The following is a 13207-nucleotide window of genomic DNA, read 5'->3' on the forward strand; positions in this document are numbered from 1 at the left end:
TCTTATTAGTTTTTGTGCCTTCAAATTACTAATAAGATGTAGCTTCGTGTTGCCCTTTTCTCCGTACACCATTAAGGGTTTTCCTTTTTCTCGTATAATGCGAATTGCATTTTTGTAACAAACTATCTCTGCTTTCACTTCTTTCAACCAGTCTATACCGATTATCACATCAAAACTCTCTAACTCTACTGGTATCAAGTCAATCTTAAATGTTTCGCTAACCAGTTTAATTTCTCGATTCTGACATATATTATCTGCTGAAATTAATTTACCATTTGCTAATTCGAGTAAAAATTTACTATCCAAAGGCGTCAATGGACAACTTAATTTAGCACAAAAATCTCTACTCATATAGCTTCTATCCGCACCCGAATCAAATAAAACGTAAGCAGATTTATTGTCTATAAGAAACGTACCCGTAACAAGCTCCGGGTCTTCCTGTGCCTCTGCTGCATTAATATTGAAAACTCTTCCGCGGCCTTGTCCATTCGTGTTCTCCTGGTTTGGGCAATTTCTAATAATGTGGCCCGGTTTTCCACATTTATAACAAACTACATTGGCATAACTTGCTCCGACACTACTTGCTCCGCCATTACTCATTCCGACACCATTTGTTCCTTTCGTTCTGTTAACCCCTGGTCCGTAGACCTCGCACTTTGCCACGCTATGACCATTTCTTTTGCACTTGTTGCAAAATTTGGTGCAGAACCCTGAGTGATACTTTTCACACCTTTGGCATAGCTGCTTCTGATTGTTGTTGTTATTGCGGTTATTATTGTTGTTGGGATGATTGTTGTAGTTGTTGTTGTTGTTGTTGTTGTTGGGCCATTTGTTGTAGTTGCGATTGATGTTGCGATTGTTGGGATAGTTGTTGCAATTATTGTTGTAATTGCTGTTGTTGTTGTATTAGTGATTCTTATCACCGTTCTCCTCCCACTTTCTTTTGACTTGCTTCACATTGGCCTCTTCAGCAGTCTGTTCTTTAATTCTTTCTTCAATCTGGTTCACTAGTTTGTGAGCCATTCTACATGCCTGTTGTATGGAGGCGGGCTCGTGTGAACTTATATCTTCTTGGATTCTTTCCGGTAATCCTTTCACAAACGCGTCGATCTTCTCTTCCTCATCTTCGAACGCTCCCGGACACAATAGGCATAATTCTGTGAATCGTCTTTCGTACGTGGTAATATCAAATCCTTGGGTTCGTAACCCTCTAAGTTCTGTCTTGAGCTTATTGACCTTGGTTCTGGGACGGTACTTCTCGTTCATCAAGTGCTTGAATGCTGACCACGGTAGTGCGTAAGCATCATCTTGTCCCACTTGCTCTAGATAGGTATTCCACCATGTTAACGCAGAACCTGTGAAGGTATACGTAGCGTACTTCACTTTGTCCTCTTCAGTACACTTACTTATGGCAAACACCGATTCGACCTTCTCAGTCCACCGTTTCAATCCGATCGGTCCTTCGGTTCCATCAAATTCCAAAGGTTTGCAGGCAGTGAATTCTTTGTAGGTGCATCCTACACGATTTCCTGTACTGCTAGATCCAAGGTTATTGTTGGTATGTAGCGCAGCCTGTACTGCGGCTATGTTTGAAGCAAGAAAGGCATGAAATTCCTCTTCGCTCATATTCAAGGTGTGTTGAGTAGTCGGTGCCATTTCCTTCAAAATAGTCAAATGAAATGAGTTAATCATATAGAATATCAAGAGTAGTCAATAGTATTTCGTAGCGTAATATGAACTTTTTTTATAAAAGCTCTTTCTTCATATTAGCATTTTATACTCTTTAATTCGGGTAGTACCTACCCGTTAAGTTCATACTTAGTAGCTAACATACCATTTCAACTACTACAATTCTATATGAAAAACTAATCACAAAAAAAAATATCATATTCAAACCTTTATACAATAACTTGCAAACTTACAATACCGCTTTTTTTTTACATATAGCATGAAATATAGCACATAAAACTTTGATACAAAGTAGTTGCGAAGATAATTCTAGTTAATAAATAAGGCGTTCAGCAAAGGCAATAAAGACACGTAATTCATACGTCCAGAAACAAGTCATGCATTCTGGTTTTACTAATACCACTTCCCATCCTTGGTTTTGTGGAACATAACCGTTGTGACCGATAGTAAGACAATGTGTTGTAACGTCGTCAAAAGGATGAAGGTTACGTAATGACCAACAGTCTCATAATAACCTAAAAACCTCATTTCTTACCCCAATTACCGACTCCGTCACTTGTGGGAACGTTTTATTTAATAGTTGTAGCCCGATGTTCTTGTTCTCACTTTGGTGAGAAGCGAACATTACTAACCCGTAAGCATAACATGCTTCTTTATGTTGCATGTTAGCCGCTTTTTCTAAATCACGAAGTCCTATATTCGGATATATTGAGTCAAAATAATTTCTTAACCCGTTGCGTAAAATAGCATTTGGGTTCCCCGCAATATATGCGTCAAAGTAAACACATCGTAACTTATGGATTTTCCAATGTGATATCCCCCATCTTTCGAACGAAAGCCTTTTATAAATCAAGGCATTCTTGGAACGTTCTTCGAATGTCTTACAAACTGATCTCGCCTTAAATAGTTGTGCCGAGGAATTCTGACCGACTCTAGACAAGATTTCATCAATCATGTCTCCGGGTAGGTCTCTTAAAATATTGGGTTGTCTATCCATTTTGTGTTTTTATACTGTAAAATAGACAAGAGTTAGATTCATAAAAAAATACTTATTAATACAAGCAATTTTTACATATATCATAAAGCATAAGCACACTATATTACATATATTACACCACACGAATACAACTATCTTATTCCGACTCGCTCGTTTCTTCTTCTTCGGTTTTGGTTCGTTTTTCCAAGTTTCTAGGGATATATGATGTTCCCCTAATACGAGCCGTCGTTTTCCACATTGGTTTAGAAAAACCTGGTGGTTTAGAGGTTCCCGGGTTATTGTCACAACTTAAGAAATACGGGTGTTGACGATACATATAAAGTTCATCGTGTTTGGAATCAAATTTCTCTATTTTTATGCCCTTTCCCTTATTGTTCTCTTTTGCCTTATTAAATTGTGTTGGGGTAATTTCTATAACATCATCGGAATCCTTGTCGGGATCCGATTCATCGGAGAATTGGTAATCCTCCCAATACTTTGCTTCCTTGGCGGAAACACCATTGACCATAATTAACTTTGGTCGGTTGGTTGAGGATTTTCTTCTACTTAACCGTTTTATTATTTCCCCCACTGGTTCTATTTCTTCTTCCGGTTCCGATTCTTCTTCCGGTTCCGACTCTTCTTCCGGTTCCTCTTCGGGAACTTGTGAATCAATCCACGAATCATTCCAATTTACATTTGACTCTTCATTATTATTAGGTGAGTCAATGGGACTTGTTCTAGAGGTAGACATCTATCACATAATATCAAACACGTTAAGAGATTAATATATCACATAATATTCACATGTTAAAAATATATAGTTTCCAACAAAAATGTTAAGCAATCATTTTTAAAGAAAACACGGTCGAAGTCCAGACTCACTAATGCATCCTAACAAACTCGATAAGACACACTAATGCAAATTTTCTGGTTCTCTAAGACCAACGCTCGGATACCAACTGAAATGTCCCGTTCATATTGATTATAAACGTTCCATATTAATTGATTTCGTTGTGAGGTTTCGACCTCTATATGAGATGTTTTTCAAAGACTGCATTCATTTTTAAAACAACCATAACCTTTATTTTATCAATAAAGGTTTCAAAAGCATTACGTAGATTATCAAATAATGATAATCTAAAATATAATGTTTACACACGACCATTACATAATGGTTTACAATAGAAATATATTACATCGACATATGTTTCTTGAATGCAGTTTTTACATAATATCATACAAACATGGACTACAAATCTTGTCCTTATTTTAGTATGCAACAGCGGAAGCTCTTAATATTCACCTGAGAATAAACATGCTTTAAACGTCAACAAAAATGTTGGTGAGTTATAGGTTTAACCTATATATATCAAATCATAACAATAGACCACAAGATTTCATATTTCAATATACATCCCATACATAGAGATAAAAATCATTCATATGGTGAACACCTGGTAATCGACATTAACAAGATGCATATTTAAGAATATCCCCATCATTCTGGGACACCCTTCGGATATGATATAAATTTCGAAGTACTAAAGCATCCGGTACTTTGGATGGGGTTTGTTAGGCCCAATATATCTATCTTTAGGATTCGCGTCAATTAGGGTGTATGTTCCCTAATTCTTAGATTACCAGACTTAATAAAAAGGGGCATATTCGATTTCGATAATTCAACCATAGAATCTAGTTTCACGTACTTGTGTCTATTTTGTAAATCATTTATAAAACCTGCATGTATTCTCATCCCAAAAATATTAGATTTTAAAAGTGGGACTATAACTCACTTTCACATATTTTTACTTCGTCGGGAAGTAAGACTTGGCCACTGGTCGATTCACGAACCTATAACAAATATGTACATATATATCAAAGTATATTCAAAATATATTTACAACACTTTTAATACATTTTGATGTTTTAAGTTTATTAAGTCAGCTGTCCTCGTTAGTAACCTACAACTAGTTGTCCAACGTTAGATGTACAGAAAAAAATTGATATATATTATCTTGAATCAATCCACGACCCAGTGAATACACGTCTCAGGCTAGATCACAACTCAAAGTATATATATTTTTGAAATCAACCTCAACCCTGTATAGCTAACTCCCACATTACTGCATATAGAGTGTCTATGGTTGTTCCAAATAATATATACACATGGGTCGATATGATATGTCAAAACATTTGCATACGTGTCTATGGTATCCCAAGATTACATAATATATTATAATACATGTATAATACAATATAATTTAGCTAGGATATGATTAATATAGATTTGTTACCAATTTTCACGTTGCTACAATAAGAAAAATTATCCAATCTTGTTTTACCCATAACTTCTTCATTTTAAATCCGTTTTGAGTGAATCAAATTGCTATGATTTCATATTGAACTCTATTTTATGAATTTAAATATAAAAAGTATAGGTTTATACTCAGAAATATAAGTTACAAGTCGTTTTTGTAAAGGTAGTCATTTCAGTCGAAAGAACGACGTCTAGATGACCATTTTAGAAAACATACTTCCACTTTGAGTTTAACCATGATTTTTGGATATAGTTTCATGTTCATAAGAAAAATCATTTTCCCATAAGAACAACTTTTAAATCAAAGTTTATCATAGTTTTTAATTAACTAACCCAAAACAGCCCGCGGTGTTACTACGACGGCGGATGTCCGGTTTTACAGTGTTCTTCGTGTTTCCAGGTTTTAAATCATTAAGTTAGCATATCATATAGATATAGAACATGTGTTTAGTTGATTTTAAAAGTCAAGTTAGAAGGATTAACTTTTGTTTGCGAACAAGTTTAGAATTAACTAAACTATGTTCTAGTGATTACAAGTTTAAACCTTCGAATAAGATAGCTTTATATGTATGAATCGAATGATGTTATGAACATCATTACTACCTCAATTTTTCTGGATAAAGCTACTGAAAATGAGAAAAATGGATCTAGCTTCAAAGGATCCTTGGATGGCTTGAAAGTTCTTGAAGCAGAATCATGACACGAAAACAAGTTCAAGTAAGATTTCCACTCGAAATAAGATTGTTATAGTTATAAAAATTGAATCAAAGTTTGAATATGAGTATTACCTTGTATTAGAAAGATATCTTACTGTAAATAATAAAGATTTCTTGAGGTTGTATGATCACTCTACAAGATTGGAAGTAAGCTAGCAAACTTGGAATTATTCTTGATTTTATGAAACTAGAACTTGTAGAATTTATGAAGAACATTTAGAACTTGAAGATAGAACTTGAGAGAGATTAATTAGATGAAGAAAATTGAAGAATGAAAGTGTTTGTAGGTGTTTTTGGTCAATGGTATATGGATTAGATATAAAGGATGTGTAATTTTGTTTACATGTAAATAAGTCATGAATGATTACTCATATTTTTGTAATTTTATGAGATATTTCATGCTAGTTGCCAAATGATGGTTCCTACATGTGTTAGGTGACTCACATGGGCTGCTAATATCTGATAATTAGAGTGTATATACCAATAGTACATACATCTAAAAGCTGTGTATTGTACGAGTACGAATACGGGTGCATACGAGTTGAATTGTTAATGAAACTGAACGAGGATGTAATAGTAAGCATTTTTGTTAAGTAGAAGTATTTTGATAAGTGTCTTGAAGTCTTTCAAAAGTGTATGAATACATATTAAAACACTACATGTATATACATTTTAACTGAGTCGTTAAGTCATCGTTAGTTGTTACATGTAAGTGTTGTTTTGAAACCTTTAGGTTAACGATCTTGTTAAATGTTGTTAACCTAATGTTTATAATATCAAATGAGATTTTAAATTATTATATTATCATGATATTATGATGTACGAATATCTCTTAATATGATATATATACATTAAATGTCGTTACAACGATAATCGTTACATATATGTCTCGTTTTAAAATCATTAAGTTAGTAGTCTTGTTTTTACATATGTAGTTCATTATTAATATACTTAATGATATGTTTACTTATCATAATATCATGTTAACTATATATATAACCATATATATGTCATCATATAGTTTTTACAAGTTTTAACGTTCGTGAATCACCGGTCAACTTGGGTGGTCAATTGTCTATATGAAACCTATTTCAATTAATCAAGTCTTAACAAGTTTGATTGCTTAATATGTTGGAAACACTTAATCATGTAAATAACAATTTCATTTAATATATATATAAACATGGAAAAGTTCGGGTCACTACAACAGGCAGCTCAAGAACCCTTTTTGAAACTACCTTACGGCCTTCACTTAACTAAACTCTTTGCTCATCTCAAATTTATGACTTCCTATCACTACGCTGCTCAAGTCTCGTCATACCCGATTTGCAGAGCTTCAACCAAACCATTTTTTGAACCTTCTCTTAATAACCCTCCAAACTTTAACCTCCTTGCAACCACATGACAAATCAGTGTCATTCACGGAAATGTTCTAAAAATTGGACGACATCTAAACAAGCTAGAAGGAATTATAAGAGACACTCATCACTACATTCACTTCAAGAAATAGGCCAAGGCAATTTGAAGAATGCCTATCTATACATCCAATTTACGTGTCTTCCATGCATATTTTCATATATGCATCACTATGTTTCGTGCTCACTTAGAATAAATGTGTGCTTGTTGTGTTTTAATATATATGTTTTTCCAACGTGCACAATTTAAGGGGGAGTTTTGTTCTAAGGGCAAGCTTAGTTCTAGGGGGAGATAACCTTTTTGCTTCGACAAAAGGGGGAGAAAGTTGGATACAAGTGATTGTTAACACTTGCGTATTTATAGCAAAATATCCCTCATCACTTGTATGTTTGTCATCATCAAAAAGGAGGAGAATGTTGGTTGAATGTGGGTTAATACACTAAACAATAAACTTAAGTATGATTAACTAAAGTGTAATTAACCAAAGAATATATTTTGATGATGACACATACATATGCATAAGTGATGACTGACATCTTAACATAAAACACGCAAGGTCACTAATCCATACTTTATCTTGCAAACGGCCAAGTCAAACATAGGATTAAGAATGAAATTAAAAGTTCAGGAAAACACACGGTCGAGGTACGATCAACCGCATACTTAACCATGAAACCCTAAACTGAATTGCAACGCAGTTTTGTGAAAACAAGTTGTACGGTCGCCACCACAGTCAACCGCAGTGCGACCATAGTTTCTTCTGTCACCATTTTTGACCAAATAAAGTTTGACTAGTTCCCGACATCTATAATTTATGAAACCTTTCTCAACATGCTTAGAATAGATGCCTTCTCCATACTCAATTGAGTTTTGGTCATAAAAATACTAATTGTGATTAATTAAGCCTAATGACATCTTAATGACAAATTAACCAAGATTAGGCATAACACATAAGTGTTAATCAACAACTTGTGATCTTAATTCTTATCTAGATATCCTTAGTATGATCATCAAGTACCAACGCACTTAAGCCAATATCACTAGAACAATAATTGCTATTAGAAATGACTTAGTGATTAATTAAGTCTAAATGAAGAACCATGCTCTCAAGATTAAACTAGAAATGACTTGTAATCCTAAAACACACTTAGATACATTTAGGATGGTCACCAAGTCCTAACTAGAGATTGCTCTTCCCTTGTGCATGTGTTGGACATTAATGTGTGCTTACACATTAATCATGTAATGTGTTATATTGCACATTAAACTTATTAAGTGTTTGAATTATAAGTTGTGCAAGTATCTATATGATTGATCCTAGAATAACTATCTCTTGCTATGTGAGTATTACTTGCTACTTGCTAATAATGCTTAATACTCATAAACTTGTTAACTTGATTAATATGTTTTCCATTTTCTTGATTAATGCTTAATTGGAACTAGGAAGTTAATGATATAGTGACTAGCCTTTAGAATTGAACCAAGAGCATTAATGTGACTAACTAAGTCTTGACCAAACTGAAATTTCCCTAAATATCAATCAAGACACTTTTCCAAGAATGTTGGGTTTGCCACTTTTGGAATGATTAGTCACTTTCATGCAATAAGACCAAATCTCACACACTTAATGCATATAGTACTTGTATAGGATGTTTGGTTTCTTTTGCAGGTGCTAGAAGGAGTAAAGGTGCCAAAATGTGGTGTTCAAATCTGAGTCAAACGGCTATACAATGGATACGAATTTTGGACTGGAGCATGCACGGTCGCACCACGGTCGACCGTGCAGGCAACCGTGTGTCAACGGCTATTTTTTGAATCCCACTATAAAAGGCAAACATTTAAGAACATTTGAAGCTGACCCTCTTGCACATTTCAAAGGCTTATCTCCAGTGATCACAAGTGCATCAACTACTACTCAAATGTGATCAAGCAAGAGAATATTCTATGATCTTATAGATATAGAATTGGGTTGTTGTAAAATTACTAATCAAAATCATTTATCTTGTGAGTTTACTTAATGTAATGTGTGTCCTAGTATTGTGTTAGGATAATCATTGCAGAGTGTATAAGTCTTGTAACTTCAATTAGAAGAAGCATAGGCTAGCTTAGTGATCTACTTTCTTATAGGGACTTAGGAAGTTGATTAATCTTATTTGGAGATTAATACTTGTCCAAGGTGAAGACAAGTTGATCTAAGTTGGAGTTGATCTTTTAAAGGGATAGAAAGATTAGGTTTGTTGTCTACTAAAGAAGATTGAAGACTTGTAAATCGGATCTCCACCGGGTTTGGAGAAAAGTGCTTAGTGAAGCAACAAATCCCGATTAGTGTAATCGGGGAGTGGATTAAGGTGGATTAGTTAACATCCACCCGAACCACTATAAATCCTTGTGTCTATGTTCTTTACATTACTTCATTTATCATTTGAACATATACACTACACACATCAAGTTTGAGTTGAGTTGGTTGATCAAAATAAAATCGAATTTGGTGATCAATCAAAAAATTAGTAAAAACATATTAAGTAACTATTCACCCCCCTCTAGTTACTTACACAGGTGTTCAATAATCATGGAGAATTGATCGAATGGGTGAAAAAGGAGGCACGTTCTCATAGTCAAGTTATTATCATCAAAAGATCAGCAACCAAAAATGGTTACTTGGCAAGGATTGAGTTTATGTGTGAGTGTGGTGGTGTATCCAGAAGTAAATCAACCCCAGAAAAAAGTAAACCTTGTAAAAAATTTGACTGTAAATTTGAAATGGTAGCACTGTTTTCAAAGAGAAGTGGTGTTTGGTCGATAAAGATGATAGATGTAGTACATAATCATCAACGTATAATGTATATGGAAGGTCATGAATATGTGATGCGGTTGACTGATGAAGAGTTTCGTTGATATGTCAAGTAATTATGTAAAGCCTAGTGAAATCCTTGCAACGTTGAAGCAACGAAATCCAGAAAATGTTTCTTCAAACATAAGTTACTTTGTAGATGGCATATTTGGCAAAATATAATTAGGAAATGCAAAAAATATTTTGGTGAGTCAGACAAAGACAAAGAATGGAATTCTTTTCATAATACGTGGAAGTCGTTAGTTAAAGCTCCTACAATGACATCATATACGTATTACTATAACCGGCTTCAAGTCAAGTTGATCTATCCAGGTATTATTTTTTATACCTTTCCTATTAAACTAGATATCTTAACAAATATATCACCAGCTTTTAAAGCAAAGTTATGTATTAAACTAGATATCTTAACAAATATATCACGCCGAACTTGGTCGTTTTAACGTGCTTGAAATAACATATGAAAATTGTGGTTGGCAGCTCAGGTCGTGTTTTGGGCTACCATGTGCGCACGAAATTGCAGTTTATATAAACGCAGGTATGTTCATTCCACTAGATTCGTTTGACATTTTCTGGAAAACACTTTCTTTTCCGTCTTGTATGTTAGCGCGTGACGACAATTTTCATAGTGACCTTGATTTTGACATTTTATGTCAAATTCAAAAACCTGTTGTTCACAATAGCACTCGTGGGCGCCCAACTGTGAAATCGCATAAGCAAAAGGCACAAGATGCGTTTAATAAACTGGAGGTGAATTGTAACACACTGAAACTTGGGCTAGATGTAAGATGACTATTTTGCTCTTAGGTTTATGTGCGCTTGATTATATGCTTTTATTTTAATAATATGTTTATTATTAATTGACTATGTGGTTAAGACCAGTTTGTGACAAGGGTCACAAAACAGGCTCGTTTATTGAATTTGGACTTGGCCAAACTAAGTACGAATGATATCAAATAATTGATAAATACTCGTGCGTCGTGATTATGGGTTTTAATAACCCTTAAGAGTGTAAGTTGCTGCATAGTGAGTTCATTTTAGAACTCTTCCTAAACAAAACACCGTACCTAACCTTTACCTATTTCAAAACCCTAAATGAATCTAAGCTAGAAATTAGATCAAGAGGCTTTAAGGAGTGATTATTAGCATCCTTATGATCATCTATTCAGGTTAGCATGTTTAATTTGTTGTTTGAATTCTTAATGATTTGGGGTTTGTGTTCTTGAGTAAAAAGTGTGTAGTTTGAGCTTGAATCTTCATGAATTGTGTTAGTTATGCTTAATTGATGTTAGATATATGTTATATAGTTGTTATATGAAGTTTGTAAGTGAGTTTTGTGACCAAAACAAGCTAAAATCATGATTTGGGGTCAAAAACGCGAAAACATCAAGCTGGAGCTGTTCATCAGCTCCCACACTTTTGACAGCTTAAACACGCGGTTGAGCACGCTTTTGAGGGCTCAACCACGCGATTAAGGGCTCAACCGTAAAGTTGAGGGCTCAACCACGCGGTTGAGCACTGGTCAGTGAATTTGCAAGGAGATTATCCGGTACCTCCAACTCATCCACAATGGAATTACTATAAAAATGATGCTGAATGGGAACATCCGTATAAAAGTCAACAAGATATGTACCTTCACCTTAGAAGTCACAATTATAATCTTCTTTTGTAAATCTTTTTTATTAGTGAACTAGTGTAATCTTTCTAATCAGTGAACTAATGTAATATTGTACTATGTTATTGTTAATTGTTTGTTTTTTATATTTAAGTGAAATTATATATTTATCAATAATAATATATTTAAAAATAAAATTATATAACTATTTAAAATTTCTAATAATAAATTAATGAATAAAATAAAAATCAAGGACAAAACGATACTGCTTACAATTCCTCCTCTCGTCACATATCACATGTCTAATTTATTTTAACACATATATAAATATAGATAATTTTAAATAGAATATACAAATAAATTATAAATAGAATATAAAATCTCTACTTATATTATAATAAACATTTAAATGAGTCATCACTTTTTTAAAAATTAAATCTTAGCCATCCATTTGATACCTTTAACTAAATCATAGCCTTTAAAAATATCATCTCATGATTATGACCTCATAATCTTTACTCTTTGCACTAGACTGACTAAATTACCCTTACTATTGCAAAAAAACATGAGAGAAATCAACAAAATTAGGGGTTCCAGAACATATTATTCATTCACGACTTTCAGACTAAAAAAAAACCTAACTTCCCTCAAAATAGTCGACTAAAATCAAATTCAAATCTAAAGGTTTTGATCACAACTTCGATCCGTAAGATCAAAAATTAAGGTATAGATTTCATGTTATCAACTCAATGTTCACTTATTCTGCAATAGGAAACCGCTCCATCGATTGTACCACCTGTAGCATTTACCATCGGTAAGGTTTTCTAATCTTTACCAAACCGGTTTTTGAATCTAATTGTATTGCTTACGAAAATAGTTCTCTTTCGTATATAGTTGTTAAAACAGTCGATTAAGATCAATACGTTAAGAGATTAGAATCATTGAGTAGGCTGTGGGAAACTCGACCTTAAAATTAACTACAAAGTCTCACTTTTTTATGATATTATGGTTTACAACTTTATGTTATTTGGTTTTTGTAATGTTAATACACCATTACTTCTAATATTGTGATAGTTTTTGAAATACTATATAAAGTCCTGTTAATGGGACAAATTAAAATATGATTTGACCTTTAAACTAGTAAAATAAATAGAATAATATAAAAAAGGTGAAGGGACATGTTGATCGTGATGGGTTGATGGGTGGCATAGGCAAGGTTTCAAAATTCGCTATTCGGGGATTAATCGGTCGGGACTTTGGAAGGATTAATCGAAAATTCGGAGATTAATCGGATTGTACTGTATACATTAATATATTAAATTTTAAAAATTATATGTGTAACTATAAAAAAAGCCATAAATATAAAGATAATTTTTGACATAATTGTCTTAAATTGTTCATTTTGCTTCAAAACAATAAAAATCTCGTTTAAATTCATGTTAAAATGTTAACCATTTTTTTACTTTGATTGACTTTGATTACCAAATTCGATTTTGATCCACCAATTGACGTTGACCGTTTAATTAAATGGATTTTTAGAAATCGGAACGGATTGCTCCTAAAAATGATTAATCGGGGATTAATCGGCGAGTAATCGGGTTTTTTACAACACTGGGCATAGGTATGT

The sequence above is a fragment of the Rutidosis leptorrhynchoides genome, chromosome 6 (assembly GCF_046630445.1).
Source record: "Rutidosis leptorrhynchoides isolate AG116_Rl617_1_P2 chromosome 6, CSIRO_AGI_Rlap_v1, whole genome shotgun sequence".
NCBI classification, from domain to species: domain Eukaryota; kingdom Viridiplantae; phylum Streptophyta; class Magnoliopsida; order Asterales; family Asteraceae; genus Rutidosis; species Rutidosis leptorrhynchoides.